This window comes from Dendropsophus ebraccatus, chromosome 10 (assembly GCF_027789765.1).
Source record: "Dendropsophus ebraccatus isolate aDenEbr1 chromosome 10, aDenEbr1.pat, whole genome shotgun sequence".
NCBI classification, from domain to species: Eukaryota; Metazoa; Chordata; class Amphibia; order Anura; family Hylidae; genus Dendropsophus; species Dendropsophus ebraccatus.
This window is the reverse complement of record NC_091463.1, coordinates 20,551,664-20,575,284: the sequence shown is the minus strand read 5'-3', so window position 1 is coordinate 20,575,284 and position 23,621 is coordinate 20,551,664. Positions and strand designations below refer to the sequence as shown.

The 23,621-nt window shown below is 45.2% G+C and overlaps 1 protein-coding gene across 4 annotated transcripts in view; it reads left to right on the top strand.

Moving 5' to 3' along the window:
• The first annotated feature begins 13,841 nt into the window (after nt 1-13,841).
• The window catches only part of BCAP31 (B cell receptor associated protein 31), a 47,890-nt gene continuing 38,110 nt past the window's right edge, over nt 13,842-23,621 (top strand). For 3 of the 4 annotated variants that reach the window (XR_011364810.1, XR_011364809.1, XM_069986497.1), the window contains exon 1: nt 13,842-13,939. The gene's annotated coding sequence lies outside the window, so the exon portion shown is untranslated. Of the gene's footprint in view, nt 13,940-21,589; nt 21,706-23,621 lie in introns of those variants that run through there. The other variant, XM_069986498.1, reaches the window with a different exon arrangement.

Here is a 23,621-nt window from a genome sequence, read left to right as displayed (position 1 = left end):
GTTTCAGAAATTGGTCTTTGCTCAGTCTCCATGGATCAGCTCTTCAGTTGTGTCTCTATGCCCCATGAGAAGGCCACCTCTAGCTAAAACTTTTTATACAACATTGCACTTTTATATCCCTCCATAATAGAATTTTGTAAAGTTTATGGAAATATTTAGTGTTTGTATAATAAAATATGTAGAATAAGTTGTAATATATTAATAATCCCTAGACATGCCTAATGTCACATTTCCACAGAGCGATTATACTTTGAATTTTCACGATAACGATAGCATTTGAGCGATAATCGGCTCGTGTAAACGCAGCGAACGATCAAGCGATGAGCAAGAAACCGTTCATCGTGATCTTTCAACATGTTCTCAAATCATCGCTGGTCGTTCGCTGAAAATTTCACAGATCTCTTCATCTAAACAGTCTTTCACAGACTCATCCTATTGTGTGAGATGGCCTTAAAGGGGTACTCTGGGCAAAATGTATTTTTTTATATTTTACTACATAAGGAAAGTTAGACAAATCACGAATATATACTATTTATGGTAAAGGCACATAAAGTGATAATTTAGTGACAATTTAGTAGATCAGGCCGGCTCAATATCTCTAAAAAAAAAAATGACGTCATGTCTTAAAGGGGTTATCCAGCGCTACAAAAACATGGCCACTTTTCCCCCTACTGTTGTCTCCAGTTCAGGTGCAGTTTGCAATTAAGCTCCATTTACTTCAATGGAACTGAGTTTCAAAACTCCGCCCAAACTGGAGACAACAGTACGGGGAAAGTGGCCATGTTTTTGTAGTGCTGGATAACCCCTTTAAGTGTGTGTTCCGGCAGGGTCCAGCAGGGGGCGCATGTAGAAGTATAGAATAACAATGGACGTCTATGTAGAAGTCTGTGTAGTTGAATCAGTGCCCTCTCCCTCCCTTCCTGTTCTGCCCAGTGCTTGCAATGTCCCCTCTCCATCCCATCCTGCTGCCTGTCTCCCGCCCAGTCCTGTGCAGGGGGGTGAGCGCTCCTTATCTGTAGCTCACCCCGCTGCACCTACTTCCAAGCAGCTGCCCTCACTGCCGCCCATCCTCTTTGCAGCCCCTGCAGCTCCGTGCCCCGCTGCGCCTCAGCGTTCACCCCGCTGCCCGGTCCTGTGCAGGAGCGCTCACCCCAATGGATCAGGTGGCTGGGTTAGCGCTCGTGCATGGGACCGGGTAGTGGGCTGAGCACTCCTGCATGAGACCAGGCGGCGGGGGTGAGCACTGATGTGCAGCGGGGCATGGAGCCACTGGGGCTCAGAGGGGATGGGCGGCAGTGAGGGCACGGGCATCTGTTTGAAAGGAGGTGCAGAAGCAGGTCCCGTGCTCACCCCCCTGCACGGGATCGGGAGGCAGGTGTATTAGGAGCAAGCAGCATGGCCGGGAGGGAGACAGGTAGCGGGATGGGATGGAGGGAGGGGGGAACATTGCAAGCACTGGTCAGCACGAGAAGGGAGGGAGGGACGGAGGGAGAGGGCACTGATTCAACTACACAGACTTCTACATAGATCTCTATTCTTATTCTATACTTCTACATGCGCCCCCTGCTGGACCCTACCGGAACATACACTTGAGACGTGACATCATTTTTATCGCTCCGTCTAAACCAGGCATGTCCAAAGTCCGGCCAGAGGGCCATTTGCGGCCCGCGTTCCGAACTTTTATGGCCCCCCAGGTATCCAGCTTGCTATTATCTGCCTGTGTTATAAAGCATGTAGCATGTAAAATGGTCGGCCCTCGCACATGTTCACTTCATCAAATTTGGCACTCTTCGAAAAAAGTTTGGACATGCCTGGTCTAAACGAACCATAACTAACGACTATCATTCTGTGTATCATGGTGATTTCTGCATTGAATTCTGCAAAAAAAATGTAAAGGACAGTGACACTTTAACACTTTAACCCTTAGGTGACCCTGGACGTACCCGTATGTCCAGGGCCGCCCACAGGTGTTCAGAGCTGGGCAGCGCTCTGAACCGCCACGGTCCCCGATGCCGCATGTAGACCGGGACTGCGGCGTTATCGCCCAAACTATTAATTAATCACATTCCTAAATCTCGTACGGTAAACGGCGTCAGCGCAAAAAAATTCCAAAGTGCAAAATTGCGCAGTTTTGGTTGCATCAAATCCAGAAAAATTGTAATAAAAAGCGATCAAAAAGTCGCATATGAGCAATCAAGGTACCGGTAGAAAGATCACATCATGGCACAAAAAATGACACCTGACACAGCCCCATAGACCAAAGGATAAAAGCGCTATAAGCCTGGGAATGGAGCGATTTTTAAGGAACATATATTTGTTAACAATGGTTTGAATTTTTTACAGGCCATCAGATAATATAAAAGTTATACATGTTACATATCGTTGTAATCGTAACGACTTGAGGAACATATATAATGAGTCAGTTTTACCCCAGCACGAATGGCGTAAAAACACAAACCCCCCAAATAAAAGAAATGTGGTTTTTTTTTTTCAATTTCACCACACGTTGAATTTTTCCTGGTTTCGCAGTGTACTTTATGAAAAAACTCAGCCTGTCATTGCAAAGTACAATTAGTGACGCAAAAAATAAGGACTCATGTGGGTTTCTAGTAGAGATGAGCGAACCTGGAGCATGCTGGAGTCCATCCGAAACCGAACTTTCGGCATTTGATTAGCGGGGGCTGCTGAACTTGGATAAAGCCCTAAGGCTATGTGGAAAACATGGATATAGTCATTGGCACGAGGCTGAAGTTGGTTTCTTATTTGGCCAGTTTCTTATTCGGGGCTGAAGTTGGTTTCTTATTCGGCAGTTTCTTATTCAGAGGATTTTTCTTTTTCCTGTTTTAGCTATTATTCTTACAGAAAATGAATAATATTCATACCCTACCGTAAGTGAGGGGCCCTGAGGGGAACGGTGATAAAAATGGCAAAAAAGATCCCACGGTTGGCATAAAAATGGGCATGAAAGTAAAACCACAAAATTATTATTTAAAAATAAAATTGACTTTGGGCCACTGATCTCACACTGATATTACACAGAGAGGGATGCCCCGCATCACACCCAAGAGAGTCCAGCCTGGCCCAAAGTGGTTCTGGGTATAAAAACTGGCGTCAAAGTGGGCACATAGCCATTTTTCATGATTTGAATAAGTAACAGGTATTTTCAAAGGGTTAAATGAGTTTGGGCCACTGATCTCACACTGATAATACACAGAGAGGGATCCCCCGCATCACATCCAAGAGAGTCCAGCCTGGCCCAAAGTGGTTCTGGGTATAAAAACTGGCATCAAAGTGGGCAGATTGGCATTTTTTCCTAATTTGAATAAGTAACAGCTGTTTTCAAAGGGTTAAATGAGTTTGGGCCACGGATCTCACACTGATAATACACAGAGAGGGATCCCCCGCATCATACCCAAGAGAGTCCAGCCTGGCCCAAAGTGGTTCTGGGTATAAAAACTGGCATCAAAGTGGGCACATAGCCATTTTTCATGATTTGAATAAGTAACAGCTATTTTCAAAGGGTTAAATGAGTTTGGGCCACTGATCTCACACTGATAATACACAGAGAGGGATGCCCCGCATCATACCCAAGAGAGTCCAGCCTGGCCCAAAGTGGTTCTGGGTATAAAAACTGGCATCAAAGTGGGCAGATTGGCATTTTTCCTAATTTGAATAAGTAACAGCTGTTTTCAAAGGGTTAAATGAGTTTGGGCCACGGATCTCACATTGATATTGCACAGAGAGGGATGCCCCGCATCAGATCCAAGAGAGTCCAGCCTGGCCCAAAGTGGTTTTTGGTATAAAAACTGGCATCAAAGTGGGCAGATTGGCATTTTTTCCCAATTTGAATAAGTAACAGCTGTTTTCAAAGGGTTAAATGAGTTTGGGCCACTGATCTCACACTGATAATACACAGAGAGGGATGCCCCGCATCATATCCAAGAGAGTCCAGCCTGGCCCAAAGTGGTTTTTGGTATAAAAACTGGCATCAAAGTGGGCAGATTGGCATTTTTTCCCAATTTGAATAAGTAACAGCTGTTTTCAAAGGGTTAAATGACTTTGGGCCACTGATCTCACACTGATAATAAACAGAGAGGGATGCCCCGCATCATACCCAAGAGAGTCCAGCCTGGCCCAAAGTGGTTCTGGGTATAAAAACTGGCATCAAAGTGGGCACATAGCCATATTTCATGATTTGAATAAGTAACAGCTATTTTCAAAGGGTTCAGTGAGTTTGGGCCACTGATCTCACACTACGTACACACAGATAGGCATGCCCCGCATTACATCCAAGAGAGTCCAGCCTGGCCCAAAGTGGTTCTGGGTATAAAAACTGGCATCAAAGTTGGCAGATTGGCATTTTTCCCAATTTGAATAAGTAACAGGTATTTTCAAAGGGTTAAATGAGTTTGGGCCACTGATCTCACACTGATAATACACAGAGAGGGATGCCCCGCATCACATCCAACAGAGTCCAGCCTGGCCCAAAGTGGTTCTGGGTGTAAAAACTGGCATCAAAGTGGGCACATAGGCATTTTTCATGATTTGAATAAGTAACAGCTATTTTCAAAGGGTTAAATGAGTTTGGGCCACTGATCTTACACTACGTACACACAGAGAGGCATGCCCCGCATCAGATCCAAGAGAGTCCAGCCTGGCCCAAAGTGGTTCTGGGTATAAAAACTGGCATCAAAGTGAGCAGATGGGCATTTTTGTCCTATTTTGAATAAGTAACAGGTGTTTTCAAAGGGTTAAATGAGTTTGGGCCACTGATCTCACATTTATAATACACAGATAGGCATGCCCCGCATCACATCCAACAGAGTCCAGCCTGGCCCAAAGTGGTTCTGGGTATAAAAACTGGCATCAAAGTTGGCAGATTTGAATTTTTTCCTGATTTGAATAAGTAACAGCTATTTTCAAAGGGTTAAATGAGTTTGGGCCACTGATCTCACACTGATAATACACAGAGAGGGATCCCCCGCATCACATCCAAGAGAGTCCAGCCTGGCCCAAAGTGGTTCTGGGTATAAAAACTGGCATCAAAGTGGGCACATAGGCATTTTTCCTGATTTGAATAAGTAACAGCTATTTTCAAAGGGTTAAATGAGTTTGGGCCACTGATCTCACACTGATAATACACAGAGAGGGATCCCCCGCATCACATCCAAGAGAGTCCAGCCTGGCCCAAAGTGGTTCTGGGTATAAAAACTGGCATCAAAGTGGGCACATAGGCATTTTTCCTGATTTGAATAAGTAACAGCTATTTTCAAAGGGTTAAATGAGTTTGGGCCACTGATCTCACACTGATAATACACAGAGAGGGATCCCCCGCATCACATCCAAGAGAGTCCAGCCTGGCCCAAAGTGGTTCTGGGTATAAAAACTGGCATCAAAGTGGGCAGATTGGCATTTTTGTCCTATTTTGAATAAGTAACAGGTGTTTTCAAAGGGTTAAATGAGTTTGGGCCACTGATCTTACACTACGTACACACAGATAGGCATGCCCCACATCAGATCCAAGAGAGTCCAGCCTGGCCCAAAGTGGTTCTGGGTATAAAAACTGGCATCAAAGTGGGCAGATTGGCATTTTTTCCTAATTTGAATAAGTAACAGCTGTTTTCAAAGGGTTAAATGAGTTTGGGCCACGGATCTCACACTGATAATACACAGAGAGGGATCCCCCGCATCATACCCAAGAGAGTCCAGCCTGGCCCAAAGTGGTTCTGGGTATAAAAACTGGCATCAAAGTGGGCACATAGCCATTTTTCATGATTTGAATAAGTAACAGCTATTTTCAAAGGGTTAAATGAGTTTGGGCCACTGATCTCACACTGATAATACACAGAGAGGGATGCCTCGCATCAGATCCAAGAGACTCCAGCCTGGCCCAAAGTGGTTCTGGGTATAAAAACTGGCATCAAAGTGGGCACATAGGCATTTTTCATGATTTGAATAAGTAACAGCTGTTTTCAAAGGGTTAAATGAGTTTGGGCCACTGATCTCACACTGATAATACACAGAGAGGGATGCCCCGCATCACATCCAACAGAGTGCAGCCTGGCCCAAAGTGGTTCTGGGTATAAAAACTGGCATCAAAGTGGGCAGATGGGCATTTTTGTCCTATTTTGAATAAGTAACAGGTGTTTTCAAAGGGTTAAATGAGTTTGGGCCACTGATCTTACACTACGTACACACAGATAGGCATGCCCCGCATCAGATCCAAGAGAGTCCAGCCTGGCCCAAATTGGTTCTGGGTATAAAAACTGGCATCAAAGTGGGCAGATTGGCATTTTTTCCTAATTTGAATAAGTAACAGCTGTTTTCAAAGGGTTAAATGAGTTTGGGCCACTGATCTCACACTGATAATACACAGAGAGGGATGCCCCGCATCACATCCTAGAGAGTCCAGCCTGGCCCAAAGTGGTTCTGGGTATAAAAACTGGCATCAAAGTGGGCAGATGGGCATTTTTGTCCTATTTTGAATAAGTAACAGGTGTTTTCAAAGGGTTAAATGAGTTTAAGCCACTGATCTCACATTTATAATACACAGAGAGGGATGCCCCGCATCACATCCAAGAGAGTCCAGCCTGGCCCAAAGTGGTTCTGGGTATAAAAACTGGCATCAAAGTGGGCACATAGCCATTTTTCCTGATTTGAATAAGTAACAGCTATTTTCAAAGGGTTAAATGAGTTTGGGCCACTGATCTCACACTGATAATACACAGAGAGGGATGCCCCGCATCACACTGATAATACACAGAGAGGGATGCCCTGTGGGTCCTTACCAGACTTTGGAGCAAATGCCAAACTTTACTGAAACGGTAGTGAGGATTAAGGTAAAACACATACCTTTATCCATGGTGTTTTTGGTGCAATAAGGAGCTATCAGCAGTTTAGATTAATCTAACTGGCTGACAGTTCCCCTTTAATAATGGTCATTATTTGCCCTTATTTTTACTTTGTTTAAACATAGCCTAAAGGGTTATCCTGGAAAAATTGAAAAAAAAAAGAACGAAAATTAACCCTTAACTAAAGAACTTATATATTCCTTGTTGGCTTTACTCGGAGATTGCTGGTCCAGTCACATGATGCAACCTTTCTTACAGTGATGTCCTACTTCCTTTCATCTTCTTGGGTATGGTGACGTCAGCACTTGGGGGCAAAGCCATCTCTCGTACCCAGAATGGCCTTCCTACACGTGCGCAGTGCGATCATTAGTATTGCAGCATGCATCTGCTAATCCCACTGGGTACAGGGACATCAATGCTCCCGTAATCAGGTTCTGCTGGCTACAAGGGCAGTCTTACTGGCTACAAAGGGGTCCTATATGGCTACAAGGGGACCCTGACATTGCAGGCAACACATAGGACAAATATATTTCAATGGCCCTGTTCACACATCTGTACAAGTGTTCAGGTCCACGTCCCGCGCTACAAAAAAATAAAGGATAGATTATAGTGCGGACTTGCATTTGCGGCACGAATCATTGTCTTCTACATAGTGCTCCGTAAACTGCGTAGCACTGTTACTGCACATTCATAGTGCGGTCCACCATTACAGGTCCGTATTCACTGGCTGAACTATGGATTGTTACTATAGAAATGTATTCAGGGTTAGCCGAGAAATGTTTAATAAGACGAGATGGGACAGCTAATTCTGGGATCCTGTTATGCTGACAAATGCCTCCTGAGTACTTTAGCCCTGTTTGCTTAAAGGGGTAGTGCGGCGCTAAACATTTATTCACAAAATACCCAGAACCACTTTGGGCCAGGCTGGACTCTCTTGGTTGTGATGCGGGGGATCCCTCTCTGTGTATTATCAGTGTGAGATCAGTGGCCCAAACTCATTTAACCCTTTGAAAACAGCTGTTACTTATTCAAATTAGGAAAAAATGCCAATCTGCCCACTTTGATGCCAGTTTTTATACCCAGAACCACTTTGGGCCAGGCTGGACTCTCTTGGGTATGATGCGGGGGATCCCTCTCTGTGTATTATCAGTGTGAGATCCGTGGCCCAAACTCATTTAACCCTTTGAAAACAGCTGTTACTTATTCAAATTAGGAAAAAATGCCAATCTGCCCACTTTGATGCCAGTTTTTATACCCAGAACCACTTTGGGCCAGGCTGGACTCTCTTGGATGTGATGCGGGGCATCCCTCTCTGTGTATTATCAGTGTGAGATCAGTGGCCCAAACTCATTTAACCCTTTGAAAATAGCTGTTACTTATTCAAATCATGAAAAATGGCTATGTGCCCACTTTGATGCCAGTTTTTATACCCAGAACCACTTTGGGCCAGGCTGGACTCTCTTGGGTATGATGCGGGGCATCCCTCTCTGTGTATTATCAGTGTGAGATCAGTGGCCCAAACTCATTTAACCCTTTGAAAATAGCTGTTACTTATTCAAATCATGAAAAATGGCGATGTGCCCACTTTGATGCCAGTTTTTATACCCAGAACCACTTTGGGCCAGGCTGGACTCTCTTGGATGTGATGCGGGGCATCCCTCTCTGTGTATTATCAGTGTGAGATCAGTGGCCCAAACTCATTTAACCCTTTGAAAACAGCTGTTACTTATTCAAATTAGGAAAAAATGCCAATCTGCCCACTTTGATGCCAGTTTTTATACCCAGAACCACTTTGGGCCAGGCTGGACTCTCTTGGTTGTGATGCGGGGGATCCCTCTCTGTGTATTATCAGTGTGAGATCCGTGGCCCAAACTCATTTAACCCTTTGAAAACAGCTGTTACTTATTCAAATTAGGAAAAAATGCCAATCTGCCCACTTTGATGCCAGTTTTTATACCCAGAACCACTTTGGGCCAGGCTGGAGTCTCTTGGATGTGATGCGGGGCATCCCTCTCTGTGTATTATCAGTGTGAGATCAGTGGCCCAAACTCATTTAACCCTTTGAAAATAGCTGTTACTTATTCAAATCATGAAAAATGGCTATGTGCCTACTTTGATGCCAGTTTTTATACCCAGAACCACTTTGGGCCAGGCTGGACTCTCTTGGATGTGATGCGGGGCATCCCTCTCTGTGTATTATCAGTGTGAGATCAGTGGCCCAAACTCATTTAACCCTTTGAAAATAGCTGTTACTTATTCAAATCATGAAAAATGGCTATGTGCCCACTTTGATGCCAGTTTTTATACCCAGAACCACTTTGGGCCAGGCTGGACTCTCTTGGGTATGATGCGGGGGATCCCTCTCTGTGTATTATCAGTGTGAGATCAGTGGCCCAAACTCATTTAACCCTTTGAAAATAGCTGTTACTTATTCAAATCATGAAAAATGGCTATGTGCCCACTTTGATGCCAGTTTTTATACCCAGAACCACTTTGGGCCAGGCTGGACTCTCTTGGATGTGATGCGGGGCATCCCTCTCTGTGTATTATCAGTGTGAGATCAGTGGCCCAAACTCATTTAACCCTTTGAAAACAGCTGTTACTTATTCAAATTAGGAAAAAATGCCAATCTGCCCACTTTGATGCCAGTTTTTATACCCAGAACCACTTTGGGCCAGGCTGGACTCTCTTGGATGTGATGCGGGGGATCCCTCTCTGTGTATTATCAGTGTGAGATCAGTGGCCCAAACTCATTTAACCCTTTGAAAATAGCTGTTACTTATTCAAATCATGAAAAATGGCTATGTGCCTACTTTGATGCCAGTTTTTATACCCAGAACCACTTTGGGCCAGGCTGGACTCTCTTGGGTATGATGCGGGGCATCCCTCTCTGTGTATTATCAGTGTGAGATCAGTGGCCCAAACTCATTTAACCCTTTGAAAACAGCTGTTACTTATTCAAATTAGGAAAAAATGCCAATCTGCCCACTTTGATGCCAGTTTTTATACCCAGAACCACTTTGGGCCAGGCTGGACTCTCTTGGGTATGATGCGGGGGATCCCTCTCTGTGTATTATCAGTGTGAGATCCGTGGCCCAAACTCATTTAACCCTTTGAAAACAGCTGTTACTTATTCAAATTAGGAAAAAATGCCAATCTGCCCACTTTGATGCCAGTTTTTATACCCAGAACCACTTTGGGCCAGGCTGGACTCTCTTGGATGTGATGCGGGGCATCCCTCTCTGTGTATTATCAGTGTGAGATCAGTGGCCCAAACTCATTTAACCCTTTGAAAATAGCTGTTACTTATTCAAATCATGAAAAATGGCTATGTGCCCACTTTGATGCCAGTTTTTATACCCAGAACCACTTTGGGCCAGGCTGGACTCTCTTGGGTATGATGCGGGGGATCCCTCTCTGTGTATTATCAGTGTGAGATCAGTGGCCCAAACTCATTTAACCCTTTGAAAATAGCTGTTACTTATTCAAATCATGAAAAATGGCTATGTGCCCACTTTGATGCCAGTTTTTATACCCAGAACCACTTTGGGCCAGGCTGGACTCTCTTGGATGTGATGCGGGGCATCCCTCTCTGTGTATTATCAGTGTGAGATCAGTGGCCCAAACTCATTTAACCCTTTGAAAACAGCTGTTACTTATTCAAATTAGGAAAAAATGCCAATCTGCCCACTTTGATGCCAGTTTTTATACCCAGAACCACTTTGGGCCAGGCTGGACTCTCTTGGATGTGATGCGGGGGATCCCTCTCTGTGTATTATCAGTGTGAGATCAGTGGCCCAAACTCATTTAACCCTTTGAAAACAGCTGTTACTTATTCAAATTAGGAAAAAATGCCAATCTGCCCACTTTGATGCCAGTTTTTATACCCAGAACCACTTTGGGCCAGGCTGGACTCTCTTGGGTATGATGCGGGGGATCCCTCTCTGTGTATTATCAGTGTGAGATCCGTGGCCCAAACTCATTTAACCCTTTGAAAACAGCTGTTACTTATTCAAATTAGGAAAAAATGCCAATCTGCCCACTTTGATGCCAGTTTTTATACCCAGAACCACTTTGGGCCAGGCTGGACTCTCTTGGATGTGATGCGGGGCATCCCTCTCTGTGTATTATCAGTGTGAGATCAGTGGCCCAAACTCATTTAACCCTTTGAAAATAGCTGTTACTTATTCAAATCATGAAAAATGGCTATGTGCCTACTTTGATGCCAGTTTTTATACCCAGAACCACTTTGGGCCAGGCTGGACTCTCTTGGGTATGATGCGGGGCATCCCTCTCTGTGTATTATCAGTGTGAGATCAGTGGCCCAAACTCATTTAACCCTTTGAAAACAGCTGTTACTTATTCAAATTAGGAAAAAAATGCCAATCTGCCCACTTTGATGCCAGTTTTTATACCCAGAACCACTTTGGGCCAGGCTGGACTCTCTTGGGTATGATGCGGGGGATCCCTCTCTGTGTATTATCAGTGTGAGATCCGTGGCCCAAACTCATTTAACCCTTTGAAAACAGCTGTTACTTATTCAAATTAGGAAAAAATGCCAATCTGCCCACTTTGATGCCAGTTTTTATACCCAGAACCACTTTGGGCCAGGCTGGACTCTCTTGGATGTGATGCGGGGCATCCCTCTCTGTGTATTATCAGTGTGAGATCAGTGGCCCAAACTCATTTAACCCTTTGAAAATAGCTGTTACTTATTCAAATCATGAAAAATGGCTATGTGCCCACTTTGATGCCAGTTTTTATACCCAGAACCACTTTGGGCCAGGCTGGACTCTCTTGGGTATGATGCGGGGGATCCCTCTCTGTGTATTATCAGTGTGAGATCAGTGGCCCAAACTCATTTAACCCTTTGAAAATAGCTGTTACTTATTCAAATCATGAAAAATGGCTATGTGCCCACTTTGATGCCAGTTTTTATACCCAGAACCACTTTGGGCCAGGCTGGACTCTCTTGGGTATGATGCGGGGGATCCCTCTCTGTGTATTATCAGTGTGAGATCAGTGGCCCAAACTCATTTAACCCTTTGAAAATAGCTGTTACTTATTCAAATCATGAAAAATGGCTATGTGCCCACTTTGATGCCAGTTTTTATACCCAGAACCACTTTGGGCCAGGCTGGACTCTCTTGGGTATGATGCGGGGCATCCCTCTCTGTGTATTATCAGTGTGAGATCAGTGGCCCAAACTCATTTAACCCTTTGAAAATAGCTGTTACTTATTCAAATCATGAAAAATGGCTATGTGCCCACTTTGATGCCAGTTTTTATACCCAGAACCACTTTGGGCCAGGCTGGACTCTCTTGGATGTGATGCGGGGCATCCCTCTCTGTGTATTATCAGTGTGATGCGGGGCATCCCTCTCTGTGTATTATCAGTGTGAGATCAGTGGCCCAAACTCATTTAACCCTTTGAAAACAGCTGTTACTTATTCAAATTAGGAAAAAATGCCAATCTGCCCACTTTGATGCCAGTTTTTATACCCAGAACCACTTTGGGCCAGGCTGGACTCTCTTGGGTATGATGCGGGGGATCCCTCTCTGTGTATTATCAGTGTGAGATCCGTGGCCCAAACTCATTTAACCCTTTGAAAACAGCTGTTACTTATTCAAATTAGGAAAAAAATGCCAATCTGCCCACTTTGATGCCAGTTTTTATACCCAGAACCACTTTGGGCCAGGCTGGAGTCTCTTGGATGTGATGCGGGGCATCCCTCTCTGTGTATTATCAGTGTGAGATCAGTGGCCCAAACTCATTTAACCCTTTGAAAATAGCTGTTACTTATTCAAATCATGAAAAATGGCTATGTGCCTACTTTGATGCCAGTTTTTATACCCAGAACCACTTTGGGCCAGGCTGGACTCTCTTGGGTATGATGCGGGGCATCCCTCTCTGTGTATTATCAGTGTGAGATCAGTGGCCCAAACTCATTTAACCCTTTGAAAACAGCTGTTACTTATTCAAATTAGGAAAAAAATGCCAATCTGCCCACTTTGATGCCAGTTTTTATACCCAGAACCACTTTGGGCCAGGCTGGAGTCTCTTGGATGTGATGCGGGGCATCCCTCTCTGTGTATTATCAGTGTGAGATCAGTGGCCCAAACTCATTTAACCCTTTGAAAATAGCTGTTACTTATTCAAATCATGAAAAATGGCTATGTGCCCACTTTGATGCCAGTTTTTATACCCAGAACCACTTTGGGCCAGGCTGGACTCTCTTGGATGTGATGCAGGGCATCCCTCTCTGTGTATTATCAGTGTGAGATCAGTGGCCCAAAGTCAATTTTATTTTTAAATAATAATTTTGTGGTTTTACTTTCATGCCCATTTTTATGCCAACCGTGGGGTCTTTTTTGCCATTTTTATCACCAGTCCTCTCAGGGCCCCTCACTTACGGTAGGGTATGAATATTATTCATTTTCTGTAAGAATAATAGCTAAAACAGGAAAAAGAAAAATCCTCTGAATAAGAAACTGCCGAATAAGAAACCAACTTCAGCCTCGTGTCATTGGCTGTATCCATGTTTTCCAGACAACCTTAGAGCTTTATCCAAGTTCTGCAGCCCCCGAATACAACTACTGTATTCGCTTCAATGGAACTGAGCCGTAAACCCACACCCAAACTGAAGACAGGAGAGGCGCTGTTTCTGGAAGAAAGTGGCCATGTTTTTGTAAGAATGGATAGCCCTTACCCTATATCTGAAATACAGTACAGGCCGGATAGTGCAGTGCCACCCTAGGTAATAGTCATGTTATCAGCAGGGGTCATAGTCTAGATTAGATTACTCATACCCTGATAACAGTGATGTGTAGCTGCTTCTTCAGGCATGCTGCCAGCAGTCTGTGCTCTTGCTATGTGTGTAGCACATAAGAGCGATAAAGTTTGTTGTTGTTGGGGTAAAAAAAAAGAAAATAAAGGGCGTGCGTGCCAAGCCTCGCTGTGAGACTGCTGCGCTGTACTGCAGACCGGAAACCGGAAGTGCCTGTGTCACTCGTCTGGTGAGTGGATTAGTAGAAGTTGGATTGTGACAGAGCGGAGGAGTGACCCCGGAGCACGGAACTTTTTTACGGTAATTAAGTGTGGCATGTTATATGCCCCGGCAGGAAGAGATGGGGAAGGGGTCACTCCATAGCCATGAAGAGCCGGCAGCCTGGTATCTATATCTGACACTTGTCCCATGCACCATAGTATCAGGTCACGTGGTCTGGGATTGGTGGAGGGGGCTTGTACTTCTGTATATCCTACATCTTCTCAGCCTGTGCTTCTTAAAGGGGGAGTCCAGGATATCAGATCCCCTTCTCCTAAGGCAGTGTGTAAGGTTATACAGCATAAGGCAGTGTGTAAGGTTATACAGCATAAGGCAGTATATAAGGTTATACAGCATAAGGCAGTGTATAAGGTTATACAGCATAAGGCAGTGTATAAGGTTATACAGCATAAGGCAGTGTGTAAGGTTATACAGCATAAGGCAGTGTGTAAGGTTATACAGCATAAGGCAGTCTATAAGGTTATACAGCATAAGGCAGTCTATAAGGTTATACAGCATAAGGCAGTCTATAAGATGATACAGCATAAGGCAGTCTATAAGATGATATGCTGAGAATGAATGGGCCACCATTGCTGTGCAGCGCCAGTGTGTCCTTCCCTGCGGCTCTCCAGCTGGTGCAGGCATGCTGGGAGTTGTAGTTTTATAATAGGGTAGAGAACCCAGGCTTAGAGTACTGGGACCCCCTTCTGTGACATCCACCTATGGCTATTAGGATGTATGGGTGGGGGTTGTGAGTGGAGGACACCTTTAAGTGCCACCCCTGAAGTCCATTGGTTATCAATACATCCTGATGTCCCCCAATCCTTAAAGGGATATTCTATCTGATAACTGATCACCAGAACATGGGTCCCTTGTTTTCAGCTGATCATGTATGTTTTTCCCCCATTAGGAGTCTAAGCAGTGTGCTCGGCTTTCTCCATCCTCCCCTAGAGAGGGACTAGCGCAGCAATGTGCAGGCTTATTCCTGTTATCACGATTACTGGGGTCCCAGCAGTGAGACCCCCACTGATCCAACAATTATCACCTATCCACTGGAATGCTGCTTTTAAAGTGTCCCTGTCACTTTAAAAATAAAACGATTGACTATTTATCGGTCTGATTTTTGGTGTTCAGACCCCCACTGATGATTAGAGAAGTGTATGGCTAGGCTCTTCACTTCCCGGTTATTAAAGGACAAGTGCCATGAAAAACTTTTTCCCAGTAATTGAAGCACATTACAAAGTTATATAACTGTGTAATGTGCTTCAATCACCTATCTGCCCCCTTTCCCTGTCTTTTCCCCCCTCCACCCCCCACCAGGAAGTGTCCTGACTCACACAGACCTAATGACTGCTGTCACCGTCACCAGGCAGCTCCTTCTTGTGAGGATGAGTTATCAGCAGGAGGGCTGCTCTAGGTCCTGTTACAGCAGCCCCCCCTCCCCAGTCCAAGTGATGGCTTGCAGTTGTTCAGCCAATGGGAGCTGAGCTAGCTGAGTCACCTGACAATGCAGGGGAGGAGGGGGAGGCTGCTGTAACAGGAGAAGGAGCTGAGAAAAGAGCTTGGTGACGGTGACGACAGTAATTAGATCTGTGTGAGTTAGGGCCCTATTCCACCGGACGATTATCGTTCAGATTATCGTATAATCTTTCGGTTGAAATGCAGTCAACGATTAACGACCGAACGAGAAATCGTTGATCACTTTATAAGACCTGGACCTATTTTTATCGTTACTCGTTAGCAAAACGTTCGCATTGAATAAGACATCGTTCGGTCGTTTGCAATAGATACGAACGCAATAGCGAATAAATAGCGAAGAAAAACTATCGCAATTATGATCATAAGTAACGATTATCGTTCTATGGAAATAAGTGAACGTTTTCAGGTCTTTCGCAATAGCGGTCGTTTGAGATCGTTAATCGTTAACGATTATGCAAGCGATGATCGTCCGTTGAAATAGGGCCCTTGGGACACTTTCTGGTGGGGGGTGGAGGAAGGAAAAGACAGGGAAAGGGGGCAGATAGGTGATTGAAGCACATTACAGAGTTATATAACTTTATAATGTGCTTCAATTACTGGGAAAAAGTTTTTCATGGCACTTGTCCTTTAACTTTTCTGTCTCATTGCAGGAGATGATCTCCATGTTAAAGTGACTGTACCACCAGGCCCAGGCTGAAGCACTGGTGGCGGGCCGACCCATCCTTAGTGGGAAGAAACTCCAGCCCCTCCATGATGTGACTCCATTAGAATCAATGGAACCCTATCATAGAGGGGCGGGGGTTTCCTCCCACTAAGGGTGGGTCAGCCCGCCTCCAGTGCTTCAGCCTGGGCCTGGTGGTACAGTCACTTTAATGCCCCTATTCCACGAGTCGTTTGGAGGAGCAAACGAGCGCTATTAGCGCTCGTTTGCTCCTCGTTCCCCGCTCGCTGCCGCCGCTATTCAACGCGGCGTCAGCGAGCGGGTGAGTGCGGGAGGGGCGGCGGGGAGCTGCTGGGGGGGCTGCCCGGGGGATCGCTGATCGTCCGGGCAGCCCATAGGATATAGCAGCGCCTGCTGCCGATGCTCCAATTCAACGGAGCGACGGCAGCAGATCGCTGCTATATCAGTCGCTTGTTTTTCAACATGTTGAAAAACAAGCGATTGCAACGATCAGCCGACATGAACGATGTCGGCTGATCGTTGCACTCTATTCCACGGGACGAATATCGTTCGTAGCGGCCGATATCGGCCGAATACGAACGAACGATATTGCTCCTCTAAATGACCCGTGGAATAGGGGCATTAGTCTATGGAGACTGCTTTAGGCAGAGAGACAGAAGCGGAGAGTGAAGCACTTAGCCAAGTGGATCTCTCTGCTCTATGTGATAGTTGAGGGGTCTGAATACCCAGACCCCCACTCTCAAAAGTGATAGAGAGTGCAAAACAGCATAGCACCAGCCCTTAGCAGGAGATCTCTTAGCAGGTGCATCCAGTGATGGATACAGATGTTCTCTATGATATGTGACTACCATAGGTGCTGCATAGATTTGGGGTCCTTTTACACAGAAAGATATGACAGATTATCTGCCAAAGATTTGAAGCCAAAGCCAGGAATGGATTTGAAAAGAGGAGAAATCTCAGGCTTTCCTATATGTCCTGATCTGTTTATAGTCTGTTTCTGGCTTTGGCTTCAAATCTTTGGCGGATAATCTGTCAGATAATCTTTCTGTGTAAATGGATCCTTAGAAGTTGGTAATCATCACATGAATGGGGTCAGGAAACTGTAGTCACTATCGTGCTGCCTGAACCATGAGTCATTGGAGCGGACACTGGTGACTTCTCCCTGCCCCCACCAGCCTTCATTGATAAATCTCTCCCTATACCCAGACAGGTGGAAATCTATCAAGCAAGGCTGGTGGGCAGAGGAAAGCAACCAAGGCTTTATTAGGCACTGTCACCAGAAAAAAACTTTTAACATAAAGTTTTTAATGGGGTCTGAGTGTTCAAACCTCGACTGATCAGGGGTATGACTTGGGAGAATGTGTTATCTCCTCAGTCACATGACCAAGGCTGACGCGTAATGCACACTCAGACCCCAACCAAAAAAATGTCTATATTTCGACAACCTATCAAAATATTTTCTAGTGACAGTCACCTGGGGAAAGGGGGGGGGGGGGGGATCTTCATTTTAAGGGGACATTTCCCTGATTTTCTTCTCAGCTTTGATAAGCTTAACTGTTGTTTTGTCTGACTTTATGAAATCATCACATAGTGTAGTCCCATAGGTACGGTGTAAGCAGGTAAAATCACATCACTGAGCCTTCTCAGCTTACAGGTCTAGTCTACACCAGCACGTCTATGAGCTGACTTATACTATCATCTTTGGATGTAGTAAGATGTGGGGTAACATGTATGGGATTGCAGGTCTTTGGTGAAGCAATGGCAGAGCGCTACCTAGTTGTTTATTAGAGTTTCTAAACTTTTCTTACATAAATCAGACACAGAATTTTCTTTAAACAAATGTTACAACTACCTGGCTTTCAGCTGATCATGATGGGTCAGGCCTGCCATGATCAGCTGATCCTACACAAAGTTTCTTCCAACCACCCTTGCTCTACAGCGACTATAATATTACCTGCATACCATTCAGATAAGTGGGAGGCACTTTAAAGGGAGCCTGTCCTATGTATATTATGGGCAGATAGCTGATGGGGAGATAAAGGATTATTGTCTCTTAGCTGATGGCTGTTTGCAAATTTATTAAATCAGGTTTTACTTCTTAAGAGTTTTATTCCTGGCTGAGCTGCAGCATACACGCCTTCTCCCTTTGTGGCTTCCATACAGATCAGGAAGATGGGGAAGAGAGGTAGCGTGCATGCTGCTGCTCAGTCCAGCCTGTTTCTTGAGCTATCTGCCCATGTCTGAAACTGATTATGATAGAGACCTGATAGATTGCTTTTAAACATAAAGGGGGGGGGGGGGGGGGATTTATGAAGACCGGCGTACAATCCCCTGCAGCTTTCGTTCCAGTGGTTACCGCTGTTCTCTGCTTTTTTTAGTCCTCCAATGATCACTGAGTGCTTCACTCTGTGTCTCGCTGCTCTATCCATCTCATTGCAGGAAGCAGGCTCCATAGACTTACTATAGAAAAAAATTAGTGAACAGCAAGCTGCAGAGTGAAGGGCTTAGCCATGTGCTTCTCTCTTCTCGCTCTAGCAATCGCTGGGGGTCTGAACACTAAAATCTTCTAAACACGAGAAAAGTGTTTTTTTGAAGCAACAATTACTTTTGAAGCCTCTCTGATAAGCCGGGTGATGGAGCTTTCAGTGACATCTCCCCCAGTATGGTAATCACAGGGGCTGTGAGAGAGTCCACGCTGGTTATCACTATACAGGACGCTATGAGCAGTGTTATCACATTACTATCAGGACTCCATCTCTGGCTGCTCAGGCTTGTTTTACAGCTTGCTGATGCTGCGCCCATACACAAAGGGATTGTCCCGAAATGAAATATTAATTTATTCATTGTAATCCTGATATATACAGTGGTGCCTTGGATTACGAGCATAATTCGTTCCGGGACTGTGCTTGTAATCCAAATCCACTCTTAAACCAAAGCAAATTTTCCCATAAGAAATCAGAGAAATGCAGATAATTGGTTCCACCCCCCAAAATGATGATTTATTATTCTGAATAACATGTAAAACAGATGAAATAATGAGAAACATCAGAATATGTGATGTTATAAGTTACTGTACAGTAATGGAGAGGATGGGAAACACAAGGGCGGACAGAGACTGCAGGGAGCATGAAGGAATGAGCAGGACAGATGTGGGCACATACATGCAGCTCTCTCTGTCTGGGGAGAGAGGGGTTACAGCTATGGAGAGATTACCTCCACAGTCCTGTCCCCTGATGTAAGCCCCAGCCTGAAGTGGATCTGCTATGATTTGGAAGGTGAGGGAGACTTCCTGGGTCAGAGTACAGGGCTGTAGGCAGACCATGCCCCTCCCCCACTCGTCCCCCCACCCAGTACAGGGAGCTCTTAAACCAAAGCAATGCTCTTAAACCAAGTCACAATTTTGAAAAACTGTGAGCTCTTAAACCAAAACGCTCTTAAACCAAGTTACTCTTAAACCAAGGTACCACTTGTATGTATGTATGTATGTGTGTGTGTGTGTGTATATACAGTGGTACCTTGGTTTAAGAGGAACTTGGTTTAAGAGCTCACAGTTTTTCAAAATTGTGACTTGGTTTAAGAGCATTGCTTTGGTTTAAGAGCTCCCTGTACTGGGTGGGGGGACGAGTGGGGGAAGGGCATGGTCTGCCTACAGCCCTGTACTCTGACCCAGGAAGTCTCCCTCACCTTCCAAATCATAGCAGATCCACTTCAGGCTGGGGCTTACATCAGGGGACAGGACTGTGGAGGTAATCTCTCCATAGCTGTAACCCCTCTCTCCCCGGACAGAGAGCTGCTATACTGTGCCCACATCTGCCCTGCTCATTCCTTCATGCTCCCCGCAGTCTCTGTCAGTCCTTGTGTTTCCCATCCTCTCCATTACTGCACAGTAACTTATAATATCACATATTCTGCTGTTTCTGAATGTTTGGTTCATCTGTTTTACATGTTATTCAGAATAATAAATCATTATTTTTGGGATGTGGAACCAATTGCCTGCATTTCTATGATTTCTTATGGGAAAATCTGCTTTGGTTTGAGAGTGGATTTGGATTACAAGCACAGTCCCGGAACGAATTATGCTCGTAATCCAAGGTATATATATGTTCAAGATACGTGTGGATTCCAGCACGCCAAACGTGGTGAATAAAACATAACTTTTAATGAAATGTTTCATGCGATTGCGCTTAATCATGGTCTGACTGTGTTAAGAAAATAGGCAAGTTAAAAACACAAGACTACCAATAGGAAAATGCCACATGTTGTAATGATAATGAGTCACATGACCATGAGACCTGATGGGGGAGATCTATGAAATGTCCGCCAGAGGCGTATGTCTCCCTTACGCCCCGCTCGCCCACGTGACCCCCTCCCACGTCTCATTTATCATGATTGACGCCTGCTCACTCACGGCGTAAATCATGCCGCAAATCTACACCTGCTGGAACATGTCGCCTGCTGGAAGCAGGTGTAGATTTTGTTCGCCGGGCGCAGGTTCGGGTGGCTGGCCGGCCGGATTCCCGAAGAGTACGCCTCTTAGCGAATCCTGCCTGGAAAAAGGGGGTGGGGCTTAAAATAAACCCCTGGGTCTACGAGTGTCCAGGCGAAAGATAGTTTCTGCTTCTTTGGGTAATAGACACTTTTGTTAGTCTCCTCCCCTCTGCGGTTTGCCAACCTTGATAATGCCATAAAAACTGAATGTATCAAGGTTTCCATCATGTGTTTCCAAGAAATGTTTAACCGCACCAGCGTTTGCTCGGTTTTTTGCGGACGCCTGCTACATGTTCACTGATACGATGCTTTAGTTTTCTAATTGTGCAACCAACCTGAGATTACAACTATCGCATTCTATTATATATATGATATGGTCGCTTTCACAATTAATAAAATCCACTATTTCAAAAGACTTTGTGTTAGAGCTATTAATGTAGTGTTTTTTTTGTATTAGTGTGAACACATACTTGGCAGTGATTGTGACCACACCTAAAATTACCTCTTGCCTTTGGTGTGTTAAGCCCCTATTCCATGGTCCGAGGGAGAGGAGCAAACGAGTGCCCATGTGATCGCTAGATCGTCCGGGCAGCCCCTAGGGGATAATGGCGGTCTGCTGCCGCCGCTCCTATTCCACAAAATGACAGCAGCAGATCGCTGCTATCACAGTTGTTTGTTTTTCAACATCAAAGTCGGTTGCACTGCAGCAGGTGCGTTTTATTCTGGTGAATTCACCTACAGGGATATAGCGCGTATGGTGTGTAGTGAGTGCTGGCTAGATGTAATACGGCATTCCCTGCAGTGGGCTTTCTGTATAGAGATGGATTAACCACGTTGTGTGATGTAGAAGCAGTAAGGTGAATATCCATGTAGGCCGTTTCTGTTTGGCATTTTCTTATTGGTAGTCTTATGTTTTTAACTTGTCTATTTTCTTAACAGTCAGACCATGATTAAGCGCAATCGCATGAAATGCGTTGGTCTTCCTGTGCGTACCATGTTCTAATCTATTTCATTAAAAGTTATGTTTTAATCGCCAAGTTTGGAGTGCCGGAAACCACGCCGTATCTTTGTTGAACTCCCATGTTATCAGTCCCCGGCCAGCATCGGATTCCCGTGCACCCTCCACCCTTTGAGTTGCTGCAAGAAAGAGAACGCCTTGGTGAGCTGAATCTTTCCCTTATTTCATGTACATTTGTGTGTGTGCATATATATATATAGAGAGAGAGAGAGAGAGAGAGACCCTGCATGATTACTGCTCAGAAAGCCCAATGTAAAGAGTTAGATTCCTGTTGGTGAACTGTGCAACAGCAACAATAACAACAAACTGGTGCTGTTTCTCAGGTCTCACCACCCGGCGCGTGTGTAGGTGTGCAATCGTGTGTAAATCTTCTCAGAACATAGGCGTGTGATCACAGTTACACAAGACAGACCTGATTTCTAGACATGACAGCTGCATCACGTGGAGGCCAGTCACCCACTGTCTCAGGAAACACTTGTATTCCTTCTGCAAGAACAATTCTAGAGCAGCCCATATATGTACATGGTGATGTCCTTCTCCAGTTCTAGAGCAGCTTATATATCTACATGGTGATGTCCCTCTGCTGTTCTAGAGCAGCCATTATATCTACATGGTGATGTCCCTCTGCAGTTCTAGAGCAGCCCATATATCTACATGGTGATGTCCCTCTGCTGTTCTAGAGCAGCCCATATATCTACATGGTGATGTCCCTCTGCTGTTCTAGAGCAGCCCATATATCTACATGGTGGTGTCCCTCTGCTGTTCTAGAGCAGCCCATATATCTACATGGTGATGTCCCTCTGCTGTTCTAGAGCAGCCCATATATCTACATGATGTCCCTCTGCTGTTCTAGAGCATCCCATATATCTACATGATGTCCCTCTGCTGTTCTAGAGCAGCCCATCTATGTACATGGTGATGTCCCTCTGCTGTTCTAGAGCAGCCCATCTATCTACCTGGTGATGTCCCTCTGCAGTTCTAGAGCAGCCCATCTATCTACATGGTGATGTCCCTCTGCAGTTCTAGAGCAGCGCATAAATCTACATGGTGATGTCCCTCTGCTGTTCTAGAGCAGCGCATAAATCTACATGGTGATGTCCCTCTGCTGTTCTAGAGCAGCCCATATATCTACATGGTGATGTCCCTCTGCTGTTCTAGAGCAGCCCATATATCTACATGATGTCCCTCTGCTGTTCTAGAGCATCCCATATATCTACATGATGTCCCTCTGCTGTTCTAGAGCAGCCCATCTATGTACATGGTGATGTCCCTCTGCTGTTCTAGAGCAGCCCATCTATCTACCTGGTGATGTCCCTCTGCAGTTCTAGAGCAGCCCATCTATCTACATGGTGATGTCCCTCTGCAGTTCTAGAGCAGCGCATAAATCTACATGGTGATGTCCCTCTGCTGTTCTAGAGCAGCGCATAAATCTACATGGTGATGTCCCTCTGCTGTTCTAGAGCAGCCCATCTATCTACCTGGTGATGTCCCTCTGCTGTTCTAGAGCAGCCCATCTATGTACATGGTGATGTCCCTCTGCTGTTCTAGTGCAGCCCATATATCTACATGGTGATGTCCCTCTGCTGTTCTAGAGCAGTCTATCTATCTACATGGTGATGTCCCTCTGCTGTTCTAGAGCAGCCCATCTATCTACCTGGTGTTGTCCCTCTGCTGTTCCTCCTGGCAGCTTTACTCCCCAGCTCTGCGCTCAGTTTGTTTCATTGCAGGAGACTGACTCCATTATAAGGGTATGTGCACACTTTGGAACTGTGGCGGGCAAGTGCGTCTCCGCCCGTGTTCATTCTTTGGACAGAGGGCGGAATCTGCCCGTGCATAGAAGGGGGAGTCTATGACAAGGACAGAGACGCACTTGCAAGGGGTTATCCGTCGTCATTCCGTAGTGTGCACATAACCTAAGTCTACGAGTTAGATGGAGTAAGGGTCCTTTGATATGGTAGGATTCCCCTGTCTTCCCAATAACCGCTGTACATGAAGGGGCCAGTGATCTCTTGTTTTTTATTTAATTGCATTGTTTGAGCGGGCGATAAAGTAATCGC